Raw genomic sequence first — 22,328 nt, 5'->3', positions numbered from 1 at the left:
GGTATGTGCATTTTTAGAAATAGGTAAGCCCTATCCTATATTAAAGCATACTCTAAAATGTACTCTAAAAACTAATATCTGAACATTTTTGAGTGATGCGTTTGGAATAAATTTGAATGAATTTTGTTGCTTTCGGCATTTGGAGGAAAATTGCTTCTAGCAATATAATTTGCACAATAAAAATAGATCTCATTTCTAATTTTATATCTGTAGAATAAATTCAGAAACTTAAACATGGGCCACGGGATTTCTTTTCATGTTAACTCGCTGTGTTTCAAACACACGGATCCGGTCACAGAGCAAGTTGCATTTAATGGAGTCTTTCAGGATGAGGAGGTCCAGCCAGCTGGACCATAGGCAGAAGCACCAAGAGCATGGCTATTGTGCAGGGCCTGTGAACGGGTCAGCAGAGTGGAGCCCTGGGTACCGGCACGGGGGAGGGGGGAGATGCGTTATGCGTGAGGCTGCAAAGGTCACCATCAAGGCACATGGATTCATCCCCTTATCAAGTGTAATTGTGGCCCTGCAGTGGGTAGTGTGGATGTGGAGTAACATGTGCTTTAGTGGACAAATTCAAGTGTGGTAAGAGGAGATAGATTACAGGACATGGAAGGGCTCTGGGAGCACATGGGAAGACATCGCACATAATCCACTGCTTCCTAGGAAAAGTGATGTCTAAGGTGAGCTCGAAGGTAAATGAAGGGAACAGCTAGTGTTACGGCCTGGAGGTAAAAAGTGTGGAGAGAAGAGGGTAGTAGTCAAGGCATAGTAGCAAACAAGGCCTGAGGAGTTTGAAGAGACTTGGTGTGAGGGGAACCAGAATTGGAGTGGGCAGCGGTGAGAGACGAACCAAGAGGTAAGTAGGAGCTGACGTTGTTCAAAGCTTAAAAACCTTACGAATAAATTTGGAAATTACGCTGAAAGTTACTGGGGCCCTTTGAAGAACTTTAAGCAGGGTACTAGCAACCCATTTTACACATTTTATTTTATTTTATTTTATTTTATTTTATTTACTTTTTGAGAGAGGCAGTGTGTACACGCACATGTGAGCAGGGGAGGGGCAGAGGGAGAGAGAAGGAATCCTAAGCAGGCCTCACGTCCAGCATGGAGCCCGATGTGGGGCTTGATCTTAGGACTGGGAGATGCTGACCCGAGCCAGAATCAAGTCAGACGCTCAACTGACTGAGCCACCAGGCAGCATCCCCACCCCCAATTTTACACCTTAGAAAGATTACCTTGTGATGGACAATGGATTAGAAGGAGGCAAGACTGGAGGCTTTTTGTAGGAGAAGATGACCGTGGCACAAATACAGCCGAGACGGCATAGGTGGAATGGGGAATATATTCAGGAGGTAGAGAGGAGATCGAGTGGACAGGACTTCATGAGAGGAAGGAGGGTGGCTGATAACCAGGTTTCTGGCTCGGGCAGCTGAGGGGCTGGTGGGCCCATTTCCTGTAGTTGAGAATGCAGTTGCTTTGGTGAGGAGATGACAGATTGAGTTTTGGACGTGCTGAGTGTAGAAGGCTTACAGGACAGACGTGTAGTTCTTCTGAAGATGCTTTTATGCTGCCGATGTACTCTTTGTTATAGGAGTGAGTGGGCACCGTGCACAAGTCTGTTACTAAAATCAGTGTTTATGTGGCAGGTTTTTCTTGGAGTATAATTCTACATTTATAAGTTGTTTAAGATTAAGGAATGTCTGTCTAGCTTAAGACTGGACGGTTGATACCTTTTACGTGGAGTTATTTAAGACTGCATGACGCTAACTTTGGATAATATTGTAGTTGTCTTTCGGACTAGACTCTGCCTCTCTGAGCCGGTGGTGGTTTCTCTGAAGAGTGTTGGTGCTCCTGTTGGTACTCCTGACTACTTGGAGTGATTTTCTGTCGATGTTGACAAACTGGTCCCTTCCGCATAGGGACAGGCCGGGACTTGGGCAGGGTAGTGCCCTGTGTCTGCATCCGCCTGGCAGTGCCCACCTCACCATTAGGAGTTGTTGCAGTCCATTGGGGCTCCTATAACAACCACCATAGATCGGGTGGATAAAACAGTAGACGTTCATTTCTCTCAGTTCTGGAAGCGGAAGTCCAAGATCAAGGTCTGGCAGATTCAGTGTCTGCTGAGGCCCGCTTCCTCATTCATAGGTGGTCATCTTCTCCCTGTGTCCTTGCACGGCAGAGGAGGTAAGGGAGCTTTCTGGGGTCTCTTTTATAAAAGGGGAGTAATCTCCTGAGGGCCCCACCCTCATGACCCAGTCACCTTCCAGAGGCCTCACCCCTAATACTATCACGTTGGGTATTGAGTTTCAAGATACGAATTTGGTGGGGGGGTGGGGGGGGCACAAACATTTAGTCTACAGCAGAAGTGTAGAAAGAGATCTGAGAATCACTCACGGTGTGCTTGCCATGTGGCTGGTATGGAAGCCACTGGATGGGTGAGAACACGTGCGGCAGAATGAGAAGAAGCTCAAAGCCGAGCCGCAGCATGGGCACATTAAAGGAAAAGGTAAGGGAGAATGTGCCTGCAAAAGAATTTATTGGAGAGGAAGGAGGATGTCTTAGAGACCATTTGGTGGTTGAAAGAAATCAACCCAATAAACCCATTGAAATGGCTTAATTGACGGCGGATTTCTGAGGAGGCCTCCATGGGATCCAAGGTGGTTTCTTCAGCTGGGGCCCACCAGTGTTTGGAAAGTCGATAGGAGTCAGCGCGGCTACTGTCTCTCTGCCTTTGTCCTGAGTCTGTAACCCCTGCCAGTTGGCTTCATAGACCCTGCCTTTGCGCCTCCCAATTCTAAATGCTCAGGGAAGAGATTCCAGGGCTTCATTGCACCGTTGCGGGCCCAGGGGAGATCTGCCTCGCTGCGTGCCTGAGCCTGGGGGGCTGGTTGGGCAGCGGGTGCGGGGGTGCTCGTGAGAGAGCAGAGTCCTGGCAGCTGAGGAGGAAGTTCCAGGGATGTGTGAGAGCGGTCGTCGTACGTGGCTCCAAGGTGTTATGAAGGGGAAAGGAGTGAAACTGAGTTTGGCAAATTGAAGTCATATAGCCGAGGTTTAAAGAATTACCACAGCTAGTCCTGGAAGAATACTTACAAGATGGATAACCAGTGGCTGTGGTCCGTGATCATTTGTACAGAAATTGGAGGAAGAGAGAGTCTTAAAAAATGACATTTAACTTTGGAGTTGTATCAGCAGCATTGAAAGCTTATTTTAAAAAGCACTAATTTGTGTTGCTTTTCTAACGCTAAAGCATTTCTATACCTTTATTCTAACTCTGGATTTTGCAGTGTCTCTTGTGTCAGCTGATACGTTATAAGAAATTCAGTAAAGCTATTCTAGAGCTCATTTATTTTTCATATCCCACAAGTTCATAAAATAATCATAGCTTATTTCCACATCTTATTTTGCAGTGCCTTCCATGGTATCGTGACAGATCTTTTGGCCCTTGTTGTAGGCAGAGCAAACCTCTCTCCCAAAAATTATAAATTCTGCCTCTTAGGTAAATGATAAAACTGTTCATAGAAATAATCTGAACCTTTTTTTTTTCTGTGAGTAAACGCCATTGATGTCCCTCTGGCTTTCAAAATTATTTTTAGGTGTCCATTTCAAACACGTGGGATTAAGCTCGATAGGATTTAAGAATATTTCACGGATTCATAGTACTTGGCATCGGCTAGCAAATGTGTCAGGTTTCCCTGTTAACCAGCTATGTTATGAAAGGATTAGGACCTTGTGATAAGCCCCCAGACTCACAATTAGAATCAGGAAACCTGCAGGTTGTACAAATCTATATGATGCTTGGCATCTAGTTAGGTAGTAATTTACTGTGAAATTCACTTCAGGTTCTAATACCTTAGTGTAAGTATCCATGAAGGTTTCTGAGCAGGTGTTTGAGTGCCCTCTTGAGGCATTATGGACAGTTAAAACATAGACTCCGAAAAAGGTTTTTTGTTTTTTAAACTACCCCAGTCAAGAACCAGTGGTCTAGATGGTTGAACTGGGGTGGATGTAAATCGGGAGCAGAGGAGAGGTGAGGTGGAATACAGGGGAATACTAGTACTTACGGAGGAACAGAGGCTTTCCAGGCAGACTGAGAAGGAGGGTTATGTGGCGAGAGTAGAAGACAGAGAATGTGGTTGGTGGTGTTCGGCAAGATAAAGAATTACAGATGCCCTTGGGTTTGGCCAAGAGGAACTTGAGTGGTGTGGTGGTTGTTGGGGAATGAATGGGAAGTAAAGCTGTAGAAATCAGGAAAATAAGTTTTTAAGAGCCTCTATAGGGAAATGGAGGAGAGAGAGAGAAGGTATGGCAGCTAAAGAAGGGATAGGATTAAATACTGGTTTTCCTTGTGATAGAAGAAACTTGCATTGCATTTAAATGCTGAAGGAAAAACAAGCGGAGGGAAGACAGAGTTGAAAGATGTGTGGGGATTGGGAGGAGGAGAAGAGAGCTGGCTTTAGAGTGACTAGTCTGGGATGTTGTTGAGGGAGAATGTTGTCTTTGACAGGGACTTGGAAGATGGCGAATGATTTTCAGTTCATTGTGGGAAGATAGGGAAATACTCGTGTAGGCAGTGGGAAATAAAAGTAAGAAGATGAGACTGGTTACAAGAGAAGGTGGAATTGTCACAGAGATGGTTCTCATTGAAGCCAGGCCAGTGGTTGAGCTAAAGAATAGTCCGGACACACCTTTGGAGGATACTTGTGTTTAGCCCCAGCACTGAAAGAACCGGTCTGTGCCCTCAGCAGGGCTGCGGGGAGGTGAACAAGTGCCAGAATTGACCACGAAGACTTGTAGGAGCCAGGAATCCGTGAACTGTGAGGAATGGCCTGGTGGCCTTACAAGGAGACCGCCGCTTTGAGAGCGGTCTTGCGGAAGTGGTGTAGTCCGAGGGTGTGGGTGGAGAGGGAGAGGGTGCGTGGGAGTAGAGACGGAGGTGTGGGGGTGTGGGGAGGTGGGGCACCGAAAGTGACGAGAGCCAGTTGGCCACAGTGAGGCGGGCCGAGGCGCTCCGGAGGGCAGACGGGGGCTTGTCTGTGTGTGGCCGGTTACAGCCACGGGCACAATGCCTGGAGAAGTCTCACGTTGGCTTTTTTGCTTTCATGAGATTGAAATTTTGTGTAACTTCTGTGCCACCTCCTGTTAGAAAAATAGATTTGAGAACAAATTGAGAATCTGACTAAATGGAAGAGAATGTTTAGGTCTATTCGTGACATTTGAGGGGGCTCTTGCACAGGGAAAGCAGAGTAAACGTGACTAAGTTTTTATGTATTATTCCGAAAAGTGTCAACAGTTAAATCCTTTAAATGTGCAGGACCATTTGCAGTCAGGTATAACGTTTTTTCCTTCATTTTGGAAAAACCAGTAGGATGGCTAATGGAGGTTGTTTGGCTTCAGTTTTGTGAAATACATCATTAAGAAAAGATAATAGACTCCTACTACCAGCAGTGCTGAACTGATAGTATGTTTACATTTGGGAGGTAGGGGTCGATTTCTAACTTAGAGTGCTCAGTTTTGAGTGGTAAGGCATGATACTTCGCATCAGCGTATCCAAGGGGTCGGTTGGGCAGGTGCCAGCTTCAGCCCAGACGTGTCTACTGCTGGGGGACTGGCTTGTAGACCTTGGAAGGCCTCCCTGCACTTCTTTCCAGCGGCCTTTGCCATGTCATGGAGCCGACATTAAAAGTGTACCCACGTCCCACATGAAATTAGCATAGGCAAAGCTGTGTGTTAAGCTTCGTTTGACTAGTAGTGGATGGACATTAAACATTGATTGACTCTGATGTTATGATTTTTTCTCATATTTCGCATGCAATGAATGTTTTTCTCAGGTCTTGGCATTTTCATAGGCCCTTGAGATCCTCATAGGCCCTGGGACTGTGCTGAGGGTGCCTAAGGGCTGAGCCACCCCTGTTCTGCTGGGATGTCTGGGCACGTCTGACAGGGTGGACCTGCCAGGAATCTGTTGGAGGCACCAAACTGCCTCCTGGGCAAACGCCATCCTCAGGGGAGCTGAAGTAACTGTTTCAAGTTAGCTGTTTTTTGTTGTAAGGAGCAGAGAGCTACTCAGACCCTTTTGCAAAATGTGGTGCAAGGATGCACCGGGACCAGAGAAACCTCAGGAGCTCAGGCAGCTGGAGATGAGCCACAGTCTTTCCATGGACAGTAGGGTCTCGCAGGGCGGCTCTCTTTGCTTTTGTGTCTTTTTCCTCTTGCTGCCTCTGGCTTATTCTTTTTCCTTTCCGCGTCTGTCTTTTCTCTGCCTTATAGAGATTCTGTTTCCTCCTGACTTTGGTTTGCTGTGATCCTCATAGCTTCTCTAGGTCCTTTGTACATCGTGACCTTTCACATGGATCTCTCCCGGCTAATCACCTCATTCTCAGTAGTTAGCTTCCTGAGAAAGAGAGAGGTTGGAATCAGACTTTGTTGTTGCTTTTGTTGTTATAAGCCACATCAGAGGTCACTGTTAAGCTCTTGGGTCAGGTGTCTGCACTTGGTTTAGAAGCCATGGTGAGGTGAAAAGGAGTTGTCCTGTGGTCCATGGCAGCCTGGGCCTTCCCTTAAAGCTGAGGCCCTTCCCATTAGCAGAATTTGTAGGCTCGTAGGCCCCATGATTGGCATGTGTAGTTCAGTAAGGAAGAAAAACGTGGCCTAATCCCAAAACAATTTTAAATTCTCCCGAATGTATTCCTGCCCTTCAAAGCCCTGTTAACAGCCTTTGTTCTAAGTCACCCTTTGTTCCCATAGAAAAACTAAAATCCCTAAATGTATTGAAAGCATTTTCACTTTCCCATTTTCTTCCCCTTTTTTTCAGTCTTCCACATTACAGGGTCACTCAGGGTCATCTGCAGGATTTTGTTTCTCCTGTTAGTGATTTCTGCTGAAATTGATACAGCTACTTCAGATAGCTGTTAGCAGAGTTGGTAATTCTAACCTCATGTCATTCACATATTTCCTTTCCCCCAAGGATCTGGGGAGCTATGGAGACATACAGTAATTTAGCACCATCCCCACATGCGTGAGATTTAGAACTGAATGTTGCATCTGAATGTCAACAAGGCAGCAGTTTGATACCTAAGTGCCTTAATACGTCATCAGAGTTCCGAAGCGAAAGTGATGTTCCCCACACCGAAGTCTACACCCAGACTGCTCTCAGCAGTTACAGAGTCTTGGGGGTGGGCAGTAGGTGGGACAAATAAAATAACAATAGTAACAGTTGATCTTTGGTGGGCCCTTAAAAATTTCCAGGTACTTTTCTCCGTACTTATGCGTTAACATTTTTAGTTCTTAAACTACCTCATAAGATTACCTTACAAGGTCAGCTGCCTTTATTATCTCTACTGATTGCATTCTTTACCTCTTAGGTGAAGGTCCCACAGCTAGCGTGTGGTAAAGCCAGGGCACCAGCCTGCTCAACCTGGCTCCAGTCTGTGCCCCTTCAGTGCTCCCCTGTCTGCAGAACGGTGAAAAGCCAGTGCCGATTTTAGACCCACTAAGGTTCCAGCCCTCCCAGTCACTCACATCCAGTCTCCAGTCTCTGTGAACCTAAAATTCAGTTTGGATAAATTCCTGTCAGGAGGCTAACTATAGCATCTTGGAGTGAACTTGTACAGACTGTCTGGATTTTCCTTTCTAGGGTTTCTCAGGTTTTCCCAGCTTCTCTTTGATCCTATATGCTCGAATCCCATGTATATAAATTCCATACGTAATATGGGAACTCTGTACTCTGAGCCAGTTCTTAAAAAAACTTTGTGATCCTAAATTTTCCATAATACGGACCTTCTACTTTTCTTTTGCCTTTCTCCAACCCAGCAGGATCCTAAGGCTTTGGTGGCTCTTGAGCCATCCACTGTGGGCCCTCCACTGTGGGCCCTCCACTGTCTCCTCTTCTGGAGTGTCTTGGGGTTTTTACTCTTGTCACTGTGGCACGTTTTCCCCTTGTTTCACCATTTTTCCTAGCTGGAAAATCCCCCTCAAGCTTTTCCAAACCAAAGCTGTCTCTGGAGTTTTTTCGAAGCATGTGCCCTTTGGGCTCAGTGAGGAGGAAGACCTGCCGGCCTCCTTGGTTTTCACTAAACTCTTGCCTCTCTGTCTGGCTTTGCGTTCCCTAGACCTTGAACACCTTCCTTAGTTCTAAAGACAGTAGAAACACCTTTGACCCGTCCGAGTTCTTTGTCCCTCTGGGGTGTGACTTCTTTTCACGTGAACCATTGGTTAGTAAAATCTCACTCTGCCGTGCCACTCTCCCCCATTCTCTTGGGAGGCCTCTGCACCAGAAATCTGACGCCATCTTGTTTTTCTCCCCCACTGCTCCTGCCTTCACTGAGGAGGTACTACCTGTTTTTTTTTTTTCAACGTTTTTTATTTATTTTTGGGACAGAGAGAGACAGAGCATGAACGGGGGAGGGGCAGAGAGAGAGGGAGACACAGAATCGGAAACAGGCTCCAGGCTCCGAGCCATCAGCCCAGAGCCTGACTCGGGGCTCGAACTCACGGACCGCGAGATCGTGACCTGGCTGAAGTCGGACGCTTAACCGACTGCACCACCCGGGCGCCCCAGGTACTACCTGTTTTTAAGTGGAGTTTGTTACTTCGTGAGTTTCTGGCGTTTTCCCCAAAGCCTGAACAACAACACCCTTCTCCTGAAATATGATTTTCTGAAAGCCTTCTCACCCTGGGATTATGGTTTTATATCCGTGTCTGCGCAAACTTGATTCTGAGAGCCATTGTGTTTCCAGCTAAGCATTTTTTCCTTTATTTTTTTCCTTCATTTCTGTGATAATTTTTTTTAATGATCGCTCCCCTCCCCTGCCCCCGACCCCGACCCCCACTTCAGCTCAAGATGAGGATAGGTATTTGTTCATCTTTATTTGGTCACTGCTGAAAGCTGGAATAGTCCAGTGGAACATGCAGTCTGGATCTCTGTGGTTCACATACGTAATAAACTTTTTCGTTGCTTCCACGCACAGCTGGGAAGCAAGAGAAGGGAGAACCCTTGTCGATAGCTGTTGGCCTCGGGACACCGAGGGTGAGGCCGTACGGTTGCTTGTCTTCTGCTGCGGCTTGAGGCTGGCTTCCCAGCTTCTGGGCTTCTCCCACCCGTGGCCTTATTTCTCTACCACAGGAAGAGAATCGACTTGATCAGGTAAGGGCACTTCAGTGGTCTCTATCCCAGTGGGCCTAGTTATTGTGCCCAGTTAGAAGGTTAAGCACATAGATAACGGGTGGTATTTTTCTTTCCTGACCTAACTTGTCCTGAGTGGTAAGGCTGGGGCCGCTCCTGCCTGGAAGGGCCCACCCACCTCTCCCTCTTCTCTTTCCCCACGTGCTCAGTTGACTTTGAGGCAACTGCCCTGTGTGGAAGCCTGGTAGAGTGGTTGATGTTCTTTGTCTCAGCTCTTATTGGCTCGGTGTTCCTGTGCTGCCTGGGCTAGCCCCGGCCAGCCTTCTTTATTACAGGTGGTAAGACCCAAGATACGGGTCTAGTATCTTACTGGTTTCCCCTACGTGCCGGTACTTACTTCGGTCTGAAGTTGAGGGTTACCCCTAATGTAGGGAGAAGGAGCCCTCCTTGGGATCTAGCCTGTGGAGTGCTGCAGCAGGAAGGAGGGACACAGGCCTAGCTGATGACCAAGTGTTCGTGTGTTTGGCATTTCTAGTTGAGTCCTGTGCATGTTTCTCTGGAGAACCCGAAGGTGTGTTCGCTTGAGGCCACTGGCTAAATTTGGCGTTCATCTTTAATGGCACACGTTTGCAGAAGTAACGCTGACTGCCCACCAGGGCCAGTCCCACCAAGTAAAAAAGCCTCAACACCACGAAGTTCTGCTTTGTTTGTTGTAACCATTCCCTGGCCCTGTTGGGGATTTCTGTCCATGCTCATCCGAATTCTGATTGCCAGCTCTCATCCCGTTTTAGGGTTCTTGTTATTTTTGTATGATTCTGTAGCTGTAAGAAGTCAGCTGCGCTTGTGCTTTATGCTTCCTCAGTGAGCCTGCTTTATAAATCTGATTTCCCCCGAAGTGGTTACTTTGGCTTGCCAGATAATGCAAGTTACGGGTTGTGACTCAGGTCTGAAAAGAGCCAGAATCTGGGATTTCTACAGCGGTCCGGCTCAGAGAGACGGAAAGTAGACTGGTGGTTGCTTAGGTATGTGAGACGGGAGAGGATTGCTTTTCGGGGGGTGGGGAACAAGGCTCCAGTTTGTAATGTCCCGAGACCTGATTTGCGATCATGTGAATATACTTAATGCTGCTCAGCTGTCCACTTGGAAGTGGTTAAGGTGGTAAATTTTGTTGTGTGTTTTTTGCCACAATAAAAAAAATGCACTTAAAAAAATAGCTAGAATCCCACATCCCTAACTCTGCCAAGTGACGGTGACACTCCCACTCCCGGTGTCACCAGGGACAGTCCTGCCGAGACCCACGTTTTATTCCTTTTGCAGCCTCTCAGGCCGCATGTGTCCTTGTCCTTCGTTTGGTTGCCTCGGCTGGGCCCCCTGCGGCCTGCAGGCATTTCCTTGCCTCTGGCCGAGGGTGGCTTGAGCTTCCCGGTCTGTGTTCCTTTTTCTCCAGGGCCTGAATGTGGATTTGGTCCCTTTGGGTCTTACTACTCCAACAGGGCAGGGGGGAAGCAAGTTTTAATAAAGGGACTCATCCTCACTGAGCATTCGAGCTCATCCCACGCGAGCCTTCTGAGCCTCCTGTGCCTACTTTCCTGCCTGGCAGCTGCTGCTTGCCCTCAGGGCCGGCGTCATTCCTGGCTGGCTGTGAAGGACTGGACCCTCGAGGAAGACCGATCCATCAGAAGCAGCCAAAGGAGAGGGGCAGGGAGGGGCAGAGGAGTCCGGTGGGAGTACCTGTGCTGACCTTCTGCGGGACTTAGAGTAGACGTTCTCATTGTGTCCTGGAAAGACAGCACTTTCCTTAGGTGCCCCTATTAGTGCCCTCCTCCCTGAGAATAGCGCGTAACCCCCACCATTTGATGGTGAAGAGGGAGCATCCACATGGCTAACACTTTACCGATGAGTCTGCTGAAGCCTGTGAGGCCAGAGGACCTATGGTCACGCTGCTGGTTAGTGTCCAATTAAGAACTGGAACTTCGGACTTACCTGCAAGTCCAGTGTTCTACCCACCAAACCGTATGATCTTAATGCACGTATATGTTACACATTGACTAGATGGATAAGATAAACTTATGCTACGTACGTGGTATTCCATAGGGGCCATCGTGGAAGCAAATCGCATTCTGTCCCATTACTCTGGCGTCTCTGTGTGCAGAGTCGGAGAACAGGAAGAATGCGTCCACACTGTGAGAAATGTCACTAAAGTCAGATGTGTTTTAAAACCGTCTTATGAGTCGAGGGCCAAGAGGGAAGAGCTGCTGGGAGGAAACAGGGAGGTGCAGGAGGCAGACACGGAGGTAAGAGAGCAGTGCTTGACTTTGAACACAGGAGGAATCCTAATTACAGGGAGGTGGGCCCTCTAGTCTCAGGAAGCCTCTGCCTGTGAAATGATGTTCTTGGCAAGGGAACGAATGTGTCATGCACTAATTAAAAATAGGGGAAATAAGGAAACTCATATTTATTTAGCCTCAGCAGTGCTGTGGGCACTTTGATAAGTACTTTCACGTTTATTATCTTCTTTAATTATCACAGCAAAGTGTTGTAGACATTATTATTTGTATTTTTTACAGATCGGTCTGAGATCGGACATGATCACATAGCAAGGGGCAGAGCCAGGGCCTCCACCCAGCCGTGTCATTCCATAGGTCATTTTTGTGGGAGGACGTGGCTGAAGGGGAGCCGGGAATGTGCACCTGTGTCATCCTTTATCACCTTAATGACATACGTAACCCTCCTCCTCAGAAGCAGACCCGGCATCATTTCCTCCATAGTTCTTGGTGCCCTTCTTTGGACCTAATTTCATAGTCCCTGTGGTACTTTTCCAGTTAAAGAAAAGTCACACATGGCTTCTTTTGTCTTTTATCTTCTCTCCGCTAGGAGTCATTAGACCAGGTCCTGCAAAAAGCAGTTGTCCTGGGGACCGAGTAAAAACAGTTCTCTTCCCTGTATCTCGTTAAAACAGAGAGCCCAAATCATTAGCTGCTGAACTTTGTGAGGGGAGGGGTCAGGGAACCTGGGACTTCTGGGGTGTGGGGCTTACAGAAGGGTAGGCAGGAATAAGGGGCTAGGAGAGAAGAGGGGAGAAGGAACTGAGGAGCTGACATTCTCGGGACCGCAAGTAAGGAAAGTGGTCAAGGGGACAGGGTGGCCTCCCCAGGAGATCCTGGATGAGTAGCTGAAAGGATCATAGTCAAGGGGCTCTCTTAGTGCCCAGCAGTCATACTGGATTGGAGTCTTTTCTAGCCAACTGGTAGCAGGGAAGTGGAGAGGAAGGCATCAAAAGTGACATAAATTCTGCCACTGTCTGTAAGACTTTCTGTAATACAGTTTGACCTGGTTCCGGAAAGGAGAAGCATAGACCCTGGCTGACATAAGTTTGGTTGGCAAATCCTGCCCGGAACCAGAACTGCCTTTGACCAGCTTAAAAAGTTGACCGCAGTGTCCTTGGGGGGGGGGAATTATCCTGTAAATTATTGAGGTAAATGATTATCAGTAGCATATTGAGGAAATGCTACCTGCTACTTGAGCACCAGGTAAAGGGGTATTTGAATACTGGCCAGGCTGTTACTAAGATGTTACACAATGGCAGCCAGTGGCCAGAGGCTGATGAACTATTTGAGGAGCCTTGATTTGAGGTCATTCCAGTTTTCAGAAGTGCATGGTGCTCTAGTGACTAGGTGCTGTGCCTAAGTATCTCAGCAGGCCTTTGGGTGAATAGAAATCTGGAATGTGTTCTGAGGCTGGCCGGGCATTCTGATGTGGAGGGCTTTGGCCACGAGAGATTTAGAGCCAGGAGTTAGAGGTGCGCGCTTGCGCCACTGTGAGTGAAATTCCCCCCTCGGCTTTGGCCACCTACAACTTCCGGTTACTGAAGTTAGCCTAGGAAGTTGAGGGAGCCTGTGTTCGCTTTTGGGAGTGAGAAGCACATCTCAGAGACGTGACCTGGCAGTTGGGCCTTCTGGGGTGTTACCAGCCTGGGCAGATGAAGAAGTGTGAGAAGTAGAGCAGCCAGAGGCCTTAGCGGCCGCTTTAGAATTCAGGGAGCCAGGTGGATCCTTCTTCAGAGGCTTTCTGGGCGCCAACCGCTCAGGTGAGAGGGTTGACACCTTACAAGGTGGGGTTTTACTGTGCTCGGTTACCGCCGAGGTGGCCCAGGGCCCATGTGGAGGGACTCTAATGAGGAAAAGCAGCTCTGGTATCTGGAAGAGTGGGGTACTCGTAAATGTGGGATATGTGAGGGGCCCATTTGGGACCATGAGCCTGCCCTGGGCGGCCAGAGTGGTATCTTCCAAGCCCCTCGTATCTTCTTTTCCAGCGCTGATGGTGATGGTAAAGCAGAATAGAACGGGATTGGCATTCCACAGTCTTTTTTTTTTTTTTTTTTTTTTTTTTTTTTTTTTCAACGTTTTTTATTTATTTTTGGGACAGAGAGAGACAGAGCATGAACGGGGGAGGGGCAGAGAGAGAGGGAGACACAGAATCGGAAACAGGCTCCAGGCTCCGAGCCATCAGCCCAGAGCCTGACGCGGGGCTCGAACTCACGGACTGCGAGATCGTGACCTGGCTGAAGTCGGACGCTTAACCGACTGCGCCACCCAGGCGCCCCGGCATTCCACAGTCTTAATCGATGAGTTCTAAGTGCCTGCCATAGCTGAGTTCTTCTAAGACAGATAGCTAAGGAAGGGAAGTCAACTGGTGAGTAGCTAAGTCTTCCTATACCCCATTAGTGTATTTTACACTGGAATTTCCAGAAGGTATAATAGAGTAGTGAGGAGGTAGATGCCGCTTCTGTTGTGTGCCCAGAGTCCCTGGCCTTGAACAGAACAAATAATCTCTTAGCCCTGTTACTTGGCAGCATAAAGGCACCAGGGACCTAAATGGCCTTTTCGTTTGTTTTGTGCGCCAAAGCCTGTAGAAAAAGGTTAAGCAGAGCTCTCTCTTCCCTTGGAGTTGTACCACTGCCAAATTAATATCTGATTGAGTTGATTTCTGGTACTTCCTGATAATTTGTGAGGAAGAGGAGTTCCTAACCAAGCTAGAGACAGGTTTCATGTTCTCTCTCTGTGAACAGAGGCATCCGTTATGTCCAGGGGGAACAGTATCGTATGGCCTTGGCCCTGGAAATCAAGGTCTTACAAGAACACACTAGTGGATTGCTGCCTAAAGGGATAATTTCCGAATCCTCTATAGAACACCACTCTGGGTAGAGAGTTATTTCCTGTGATGTTCATCTTTCATTTCTCTTGTATAAAACTTTGGAATTATTGTGGAGGAATGGGGGGGGGGCGTTTTTCTTCAATAATAGTAATGGCTGATGACAAATTACTAACCACAAGTAAGTGTTCATCTTACCGTTTGTTCACATACTTCTAAACTTTAAGTGTTTAACATGGAATCTCAACTGCATTTTGGTCTCTGGGTCCTTTTAATGCTTTAAAGAGTGTTATTAAGGACCCCAAAGAGCTTTCTGTTTATGTGGGTTATGTGCATTGACATTTAGCATAAATAGAAATTGAAACCAAAATTTTACAAAAATATGTAACTAATTTATTTAAAAATAAGGATAAACCCATTTTGTGTTAACACAAATGACATTTTTATGAAAAACAGCTATTTTCCAAAAAAACATTTAGTAGGAAGAATGACAGTGTTTACATTTTCACAAATGTCCTTGAATGTATGAGGCTTAAACAAAAGACATCTCCTATGTTCAGTCTCTGAGTTTGTTGTTTTGGTTGAAGTAGATGAAGACATCCGGCCTCACACAGATGATATAGTTGGAAAAGGGATTTTTTTTTTTTTTTAGTAGCCTTTTCAGTTAACTGTGAGTTCATTTGTGATATAGCAGTAAAACTTGACAAGTGGTAAGCTCGTAAAGGTTAGCTGCAGTGTGAATCTGAAACCGAACCCGTGAACTTTTTGTATTTTAGTGTAGCAAAACCCATTGGTCTCTCTTGTACTTTGAACAGATCTTTTACCCGTGATGATTTTATTCACTCACACGTTGCTCGTTTGAAAAATACTGTTCCACCGAGTTATGTGGATCTTGCAAATGTTCACACATTTCATTGTATGTAATAAAAAAAATCATGTTTAAAAAGGATCACTGTCAGTCTCACTGGAAGAGCCTTCAAGTATTGGAAAGCTGTAGAGCTCATGGGGGCAGGCACCACTTTCCTAAAGTCCCAGTTTTCACCTGAAAGTTTGAGTTTGACCGTTGGCAACACATACCATCAGGTATTTCCTGTTCAGTGAAGTGTCTGCGCAGCACCCAGGTCTGCATAACCAGTTTGTCATTCTTTCACGTGAAAGATGATGTTGTGTCGAGAAAGGGGCTAGTTGGGCTTGCAACTCAGTTGTGCAAGTGCTTTTCCTCGAGGCAGCTGTTGCACTGTGCTAAGCAAGCTGGTATACTTCCCATTTTAAACGTGGAATATGAAAAATAGAGAATTTAGAAATATATTTGTATATATTTAATGCAGGTGTAATAAAGCTAATAATATATTTAGGTATAATCAATAGGTCTAGATTTAATAAAATAATTTTTATTGCTTTTTCAAAGGTATTCTTAAGTGAAAAAAAAATTCATAACTCTTGGTGCATGGAGGTGAAGAATGCAATCGACTACTGGCACTGTTTGGTGTCTCTGCCTTAGGATTTCATAGGAGGTGCCTGAGGAATCCACAGTTTTACCAGCGAGTGCTTTTGATCCTCAGTGCAAATCTCAACACAGTGAAAAAAGCAAACAGTGTCTTAGTGTTATTCTGAAAATCATTTTGATCTTGTTTTGTACGGGTTTTGGAACCCCCAAGAGTCTTCAGATCATATTTTAAGTTAAGAACTGTTCGAAGACAATAACTGGAAAGAACTGAAATTACTTTTTCTAAGAGTTTGGGCAAATTGTTCAGGATCTCCTCACAAGTTAGGTTTTTTGCTTTTTGTTTTTGCAAGGGACTTGTGGCTGTTGGACTTATTTCAGCCTGTCAATGTCTAATTTGTAGGAATGGAATACCTTTCAGGGAGAGTAGCCAGGAAGGGCCCACTAGTCCCTGATGTCTCAAACCAGACAGCTGCCCACTTTTATATTACCTGCCTGACCCTTGAAGGTGTTTGACTTCATGCCCCTTGCTAGAGGACAGTTTTGTTTAAGATGAACCAGGCCAGATGTTAGGCACTTAGCATGTTGTATGGGGAGCCTCACACCTGGTGTGAGTAAGGAAGCCATGTGAAGGACGTGTGTGGTTAAACATAATGTAGAGCATACTTTTAAAATTTCTGTGGGTGGGAGGAAGGAGAGCACGGATAGGGAAAAAAGAAAAAAGAAGGAAAGAGGTGGATACCACAGCACATCCAGCTTATTCTGAGCTAGGAAATTAGGTAAAAGAGGAGTCTTTAGAGAAAAGGATTTCTTTCTCATTCTGTGGCCAATATTTATTCTGAGCATTTTCCCCAGCGCAAGAAATGGTCTGAATAAAACCTGAAACCTTTTAATAGGCCATCCGTCTGGATTATTTATTCCTCAACCGACATTTGGCTGTGTCCTGTGAGACTAGCATAATGCTATATGCTAGTCACTTGGTGAGCAAAATGGACCCGGTTCCTGCCTTCATGGAGCTCCTGTCTACATGGATATTAATCAACAGATGATAATTACAAATTGTGAGAAGCATGTTGGGAGCAAGGATCTAAATCAGAGGGTGCTGAGCTCATGTAATTAGGAACTATTTCACTTGGGAGCATGACCAGGGAAATGAAGAGTATCCGGTGATCCAGATAGGTGGGTGGTACAGACCCATTTTACAGACAGGTAGCTGGTGTTCAGGTAGATTAGGAAATGGTCTGAGGCCACACTGGTAGTGATAGGAATAGGATTTGAGCAGCGACCTGTGGGCCCACCCTGTGTTTAACTACCGTGTAATACTGCCGAGCCCCAGCCTGTGTTGGGGAGAGTTAGAAGTCAAGTAGAGTGTTTTGGGTTTTTTTTTTTATAGTTTATAGAGAATGTTTTCATGTTAAGGATGAGACCTTGGTCAGGCATTTGTGAAGAACCACATTTATCCTCTGGGTTGGTGCTTCACAAGGTTTGCTGCATGTTAGGGTCTCTGGGGGTAGGTAAGACTCCCTGGGGATCTTGCTAAAATGCAGTTTCTGACTAAGTAGGTCTGGGGTTGGGCCTGAGATTCTGCATTTCTGGTCAGCTCCCAGGTGAGGCTGACAGTGCTGGTCTGTGGATCCCTTTTTGAAATCGGGCTTCTGGAGCCAATTTTCCTTTTCCACATACCCTTACTACATGTGGATCCCGGTCACTTCAAGCTTTGGAGAGGGAGAACTGAGGCGAGTGCAGATTGCTCGTGGCTATTTGAAACCCGTCGTCGGTTAGGGTTGCTTGTTAATCGGCGGCAGAGAAGGGCTCTGGCTCATTTAAGGTAAGAAGGGATTACAGAATTGAAGGCCAGGTGGAGGAGCCCGGTGGCCCTAGAGGGTCACGAGGGTGGAAGCTACTTGAACATCTGTTCCGGGCACCGTCAGCGGGCCATGTGGAAGACCTCCACTCATTACTCCTCAGAGCGCTAGGAGAGAAAGTCTTGGGCGAGCTCAGGTCTGCTCCTTGCCCGTGACTACCGAAGAGCGATGGGGAGTCCCTGGGGACCGGGCTTTCACACTGGAAGGGTGCAGCACCCGGCTTTAGTGCCACTTAGGAGGGAGAGGCGGCAACGGTGCAGTCTGGAAAGGGAGCGGCAGCTGGGAGGTATGAAGTTACTGCTGTTGCCCGCGGGTTCCTGGAGCTGCTCCCAGTTGGCGGTGCAAACCCTGCGCGTTCAGCAGGCGGGCAGATTGAGGAAAGAGAAAAGATGTTGAGCCCTGGCTCGTGCATCGTCTTGTTTCATTTTCGTAACAACCCTAAGAGATAGAAATATAAGTGTACGTGTCATTTCTCTTTCACATTTGAGGAAATTGAGTCTGAGGCTTAGATAACTTGCTTAAAGTCCGACAGTAAGTGGAAAAGCTGCAAATTGTGTATTTTGCAATGTAACACAAGTTGGCAGAAACTGCTGCTTCTTGGGGTAAGAGGTGGCTTTACGTGGGCCGAGCATTGTAAGGATTGGTGGAAGTCGGGGAGGACGCGTGTGGACGCAGGGAGCTGAGGTGCTTGGTGATTCGAGACCTCAGAGGTAGAATGCCCGCAGGAACAAATTGCTGTTGATGGTAGGTTTTTACGGGTTTTGATGTATGTAGAGGAAGAGTGGAATCTTTTTTCCTTTTAGAATATTTTCTGGTGCTCAGGCCTTCAGGGTTAGACCGAAGCTCTTTCGTGCTCTCGGCCCCCTAGAGGCCACATGGTATTAAGGCTTGTCTACCGGGTGATTCCTTGACAGGGTTTATGTTGATTTAGGGACATGTCGAAATCGTAGTTGTGGTGGGAAGGGAAGTGGCGTGGCCGAGTGGACGGAGTCTTGTGTGCACTTAATGTGTGGCACCCCAGACTATTGCACTCCGTGGCGTGCGGACAGGCAGGCTTTGTCTTGGTTGTGCAGGAATGAGCCTTGTTCTCTCGCCGGCCAGGCACTGAGGAGAGGTTCCTGCGACCCGTTGGCCGGGGCAGAAGCTATGCTTCAAATATAAAGTCTTTCATGACTAAATTTTATCTTATTTCCAGATGGGGCATTCTTTTCCATCCCTGCCCACTTCCCTTTGATTTTGAGCCTTAACATTTTATTCTGAGAAGTATTCTTTCCTATCATACACAAAACTGTAATTTGGTAGAGCTAAGAAAGGCTTAAAGCTCTTCTTGAGGCCACGAAGCTCACAATAGATACAGGCTAAATTTAAACTCTGGTTGGTCTACCATGTAACCTGTGCTCACTCTCCTTCACCACCGCTCCCACCAGGGGTGGGTGTGTGTGTGTGTGTGTGTGTGTGTGTGTGTGCGCGCGCGCGTGTGTGTATGCGTATGCGTGCGTTGCGAGAGAGAGAGAGAGCAAGAGGGAATGGGAGTGGGAGTGTGTGTGGGTTTGTGTGAGGGACTTTTGGTGGGAGGTGAAGACTGTATATACCATTTATGGATTTATTTCCTTTGGAAGTTGAAGCAAAGAGGGAACTGTTGGAAAGGAAAGGAAAAATTAAGATCTTTCTATGAAATATAATCTCTTGAGTAAAAGAATGTAAATGGGGTATGCAACTTTTATTCTTAAGTGAGCAAAAGTGAAATGGCTCAGGTTTTTACAGAGTGGAAAGGGCTTGGATCCGTGTGAAATAAGCACGTCCCATTCAGCATCCCAAAAGAATAAATAAATGTCTATTGTGTGTATTGTAGGTGGGGCCTGAAGAGATCAGTAGAGGGGGCCATGTTACTGAAAGCATTCCGTGTCTTTCTCTTGTTAGTTTCCAGAGCTAGCGGTTTCCTAGGCTGCAGCTTCCTGTGGCTGTGACAGTGTGCCACAAACGGGGTGGCTTAAACAACAGAAATTTATTCTATTGTGGAAGCCAGAAGTCTGCAATCAAGGTGTCAGCAGGGTCGTACTCCCTCTGAGAGCTCTAGGGAAGAATCGCTTGTGTCTTCTAGCTTCTGGCGATTGCCAACCGTCTTTGGCATTGCTTGGCTCGTGGACACATCTCTCTAGTCTCTGCCCCCATCTCCACGCTACTTTCTAGCCCTTGTGTGCACGTGTCTGTCTGAATTTCCCTTTCCTTTCTATTATAAAGACACCAGTCATTGGACTCAGGGCCCACCGTGATCCAGTGTGACCTCATCTCAAGTAATTACATCTGCGAAGGCCATATTTCCAAATAAGGTCACGCCCTGAGTTTGCAAGTGGACGAGGATTTTTGGGAGACCGTATTCAGCCTAGTACGCTTTCTCCTGCAAAGCTCTGGCTGTCCCAAGCTGACATCGATGAGTTCATGCTGGAATGAATGTCGGCACTTGGTGCCGCAATTAGAAGATGGGGATTTAGCTGTTGAGTTTTGATTGGGTTGCAGTGGAAGGGAGGTTCTGACAGTGTGGGCTTCTGAGGCAGAAGATGTGTTGAGTGCAGTGAAGACCTCAAGTGAATCTTTACATGATTGTTGGAACCCACGCTGGAAGACCGTGTTCCCTGTTCCACAAACTGAACGGCATTTCCAGGAGGAGTGCTGAGGCCACATTCACTTCCTACTAGAAATGCAGCTGCACAGCACCCACTTAGGCACTGATGTCCTCGTGGAACTCGGTGTTTCAACCCCCACTGGGGTCTTCACCGTACTTCACCTCCTGTCTGTGCACAGACCCCATCCTTCTTTCACTCTTAGGAACTTTGGTGGTCTCCCGCCTTCCTGTTTTTCTTAAGATCGAGTTCTAGCTTTCCGGGAAGACCACTACTGCACAGGTGTCTTGCCACTGTGAAGGTTATGTTTTCTGAAGAATCAGTCCTAAAAAAAAAAAAAGTCCTTAGCACTTAAAGTGTTCCTGTGGCTTGCAAGACCCTGTTGATGCGTGACTCCTGCTTTTGCCCTGTCTTCTCCTTCTACGTGCTGAACTTCCACTTCTTCTTGAGGTTTGTCATCCTGAATATCTCTAGACACCAGCCGTTCCCTAGGCTGGGACCCTCTGCCCTCCTGCTCTTTGCGGCTAACTCAGTTTGTCCTTTGGATTTCCGTTTAGAGGGAGAGTCTCCTGGAGTCTTCCTGGTCATGCTGAGACTCGTTAGGAGGCCCCTTGTTCAGGCAGCTGTGTCTGCAGGTGTGAGCCTCTGTGATGGCCCTGGTCGTGCGACGCTGGACCTGTCCCCTTCCCCTCCTAGACCGGAAACCGCACGAATGCAGAAACCATGGCTATTCTGTTCATCCTAGGATCCCCTGGCGCTCAGCCCAGTGCCCGACAAATACCGGGGGCAAGATACATGTTTGTAGAGCGTATGCCTGAGCACATGCACGCTCTGAGCCTGCGTCTAGAGGTTCGGCGTCCAGGGTGGCTGCGTCAGCACGCGTCTTCTGGGCCCGCTTCTGGGTGGCGGGGCAGTCGTCTACGCAGAGGATACTCAACGTGGAATGAGCCAGAACGTAATAGGGAACTGGGAACGTGAGGCTCTTCTTATAAAACACTTCCCGGTAATTAAGGGACCTAGAAGTTGCTTTGGATTTCACGCGTACTAGTCTGGCGCCTCATCACCTGGGCTCGTGCTCACCTCTGTTGAGTCTTCTGCAGACCTCCCGACGCAGTTGTCTGCTCCGTAGACATGGGAGGAAGATGAACCACGTGGCTACTTCAACCCATTGCAGTTAGCGGTGCTTATTTTGGGCTGAGCGTGGAAGCATAGACATACCTTCTTGCCCATTCTTGTTTTTATCCTTCCCACAAAGTGTGCCCTGGTCCCTCGCAGTGAAAAAACTATAACCCACATGGTCTGACAGATCCGGTTCTAGATAGGAAGTTAGGTTGGTCTCTGCTGAAATAGATTTAACTGACAAATTAGAGTCAGCTACCAGAAAGTAGGATTATTTATATTTAATGCTTTGTAGGAAGTCTTGCAGCCATAAAACTGTAGAAAGACCTGTAGTACTTTCTGTATTTCTATGTCGTTTGGGTAATTCTATTTTCTCAAGAACCAGAAAAGAGGTAATTTTCACTTGACCTTATGACAGAGTAATTACGGAGTTATTTTTAAATGACTAGATTTCCTGAGCCAGCAGTCTGAATTTCAGAGAATACGTTCGAGATGAAAAAACAAAAAAGGGCGTCCAGAGAGCAACGGTAGCGATGCGCCGTGAGCGGGCCCCGCGGGGACGGGGGACGGACGAGCCACAAGTGTGCAGTGTGGGTGTGTGAGGTGTGCTGGCGGGAGAGGACGGAGCGCTCCGACTCAAGGCCCTCTGTTGCCTTGAGAAACGGGGGGGCTCGGGAGCCTGTGCCGGAGGTGAGGGCGAGGTGGGCCGGAGGCCGTGGGTTGCCAGGTACTCCGGCAGCCTTCAAGGCTCAGGCGGAGTTGTTGACACGGGAACGTGGGTCACGATCTTCCCTGTCAACGCACAAAGGCCGAAGTTTGTATTGGGAGAGGTGACGGTCTCTTCCGGGTGGACAGCCACTTTGCCCTCTGACCGTCCCCGTCTGGCAAAACCCCAGTCCCGCGGACACCCGCCTGTTGGCCTTCACGCCGCGCCCGAGGGACGGGCCCCTCCCGTGTTCCCTCTGCTCGCTCCACACAGCCGCTTCAGATCGTCTTGTGCAACCCCA

General features: G+C 47.4%; 1 non-coding gene across 5 annotated transcripts in view; it reads left to right on the top strand.

The window, feature by feature from the left end:
- Nucleotides 1-22,328, top strand: part of LOC102958623 — a 41,211-nt gene that overhangs the window by 7,436 nt on the left and 11,447 nt on the right. The window lies entirely within an intron of this gene.

This window comes from Panthera tigris, chromosome D3 (assembly GCF_018350195.1).
Source record: "Panthera tigris isolate Pti1 chromosome D3, P.tigris_Pti1_mat1.1, whole genome shotgun sequence".
Classification (NCBI taxonomy): Eukaryota; Metazoa; Chordata; class Mammalia; order Carnivora; family Felidae; genus Panthera; species Panthera tigris.
This window is presented reverse-complemented; position numbering and strand designations above follow the sequence as displayed.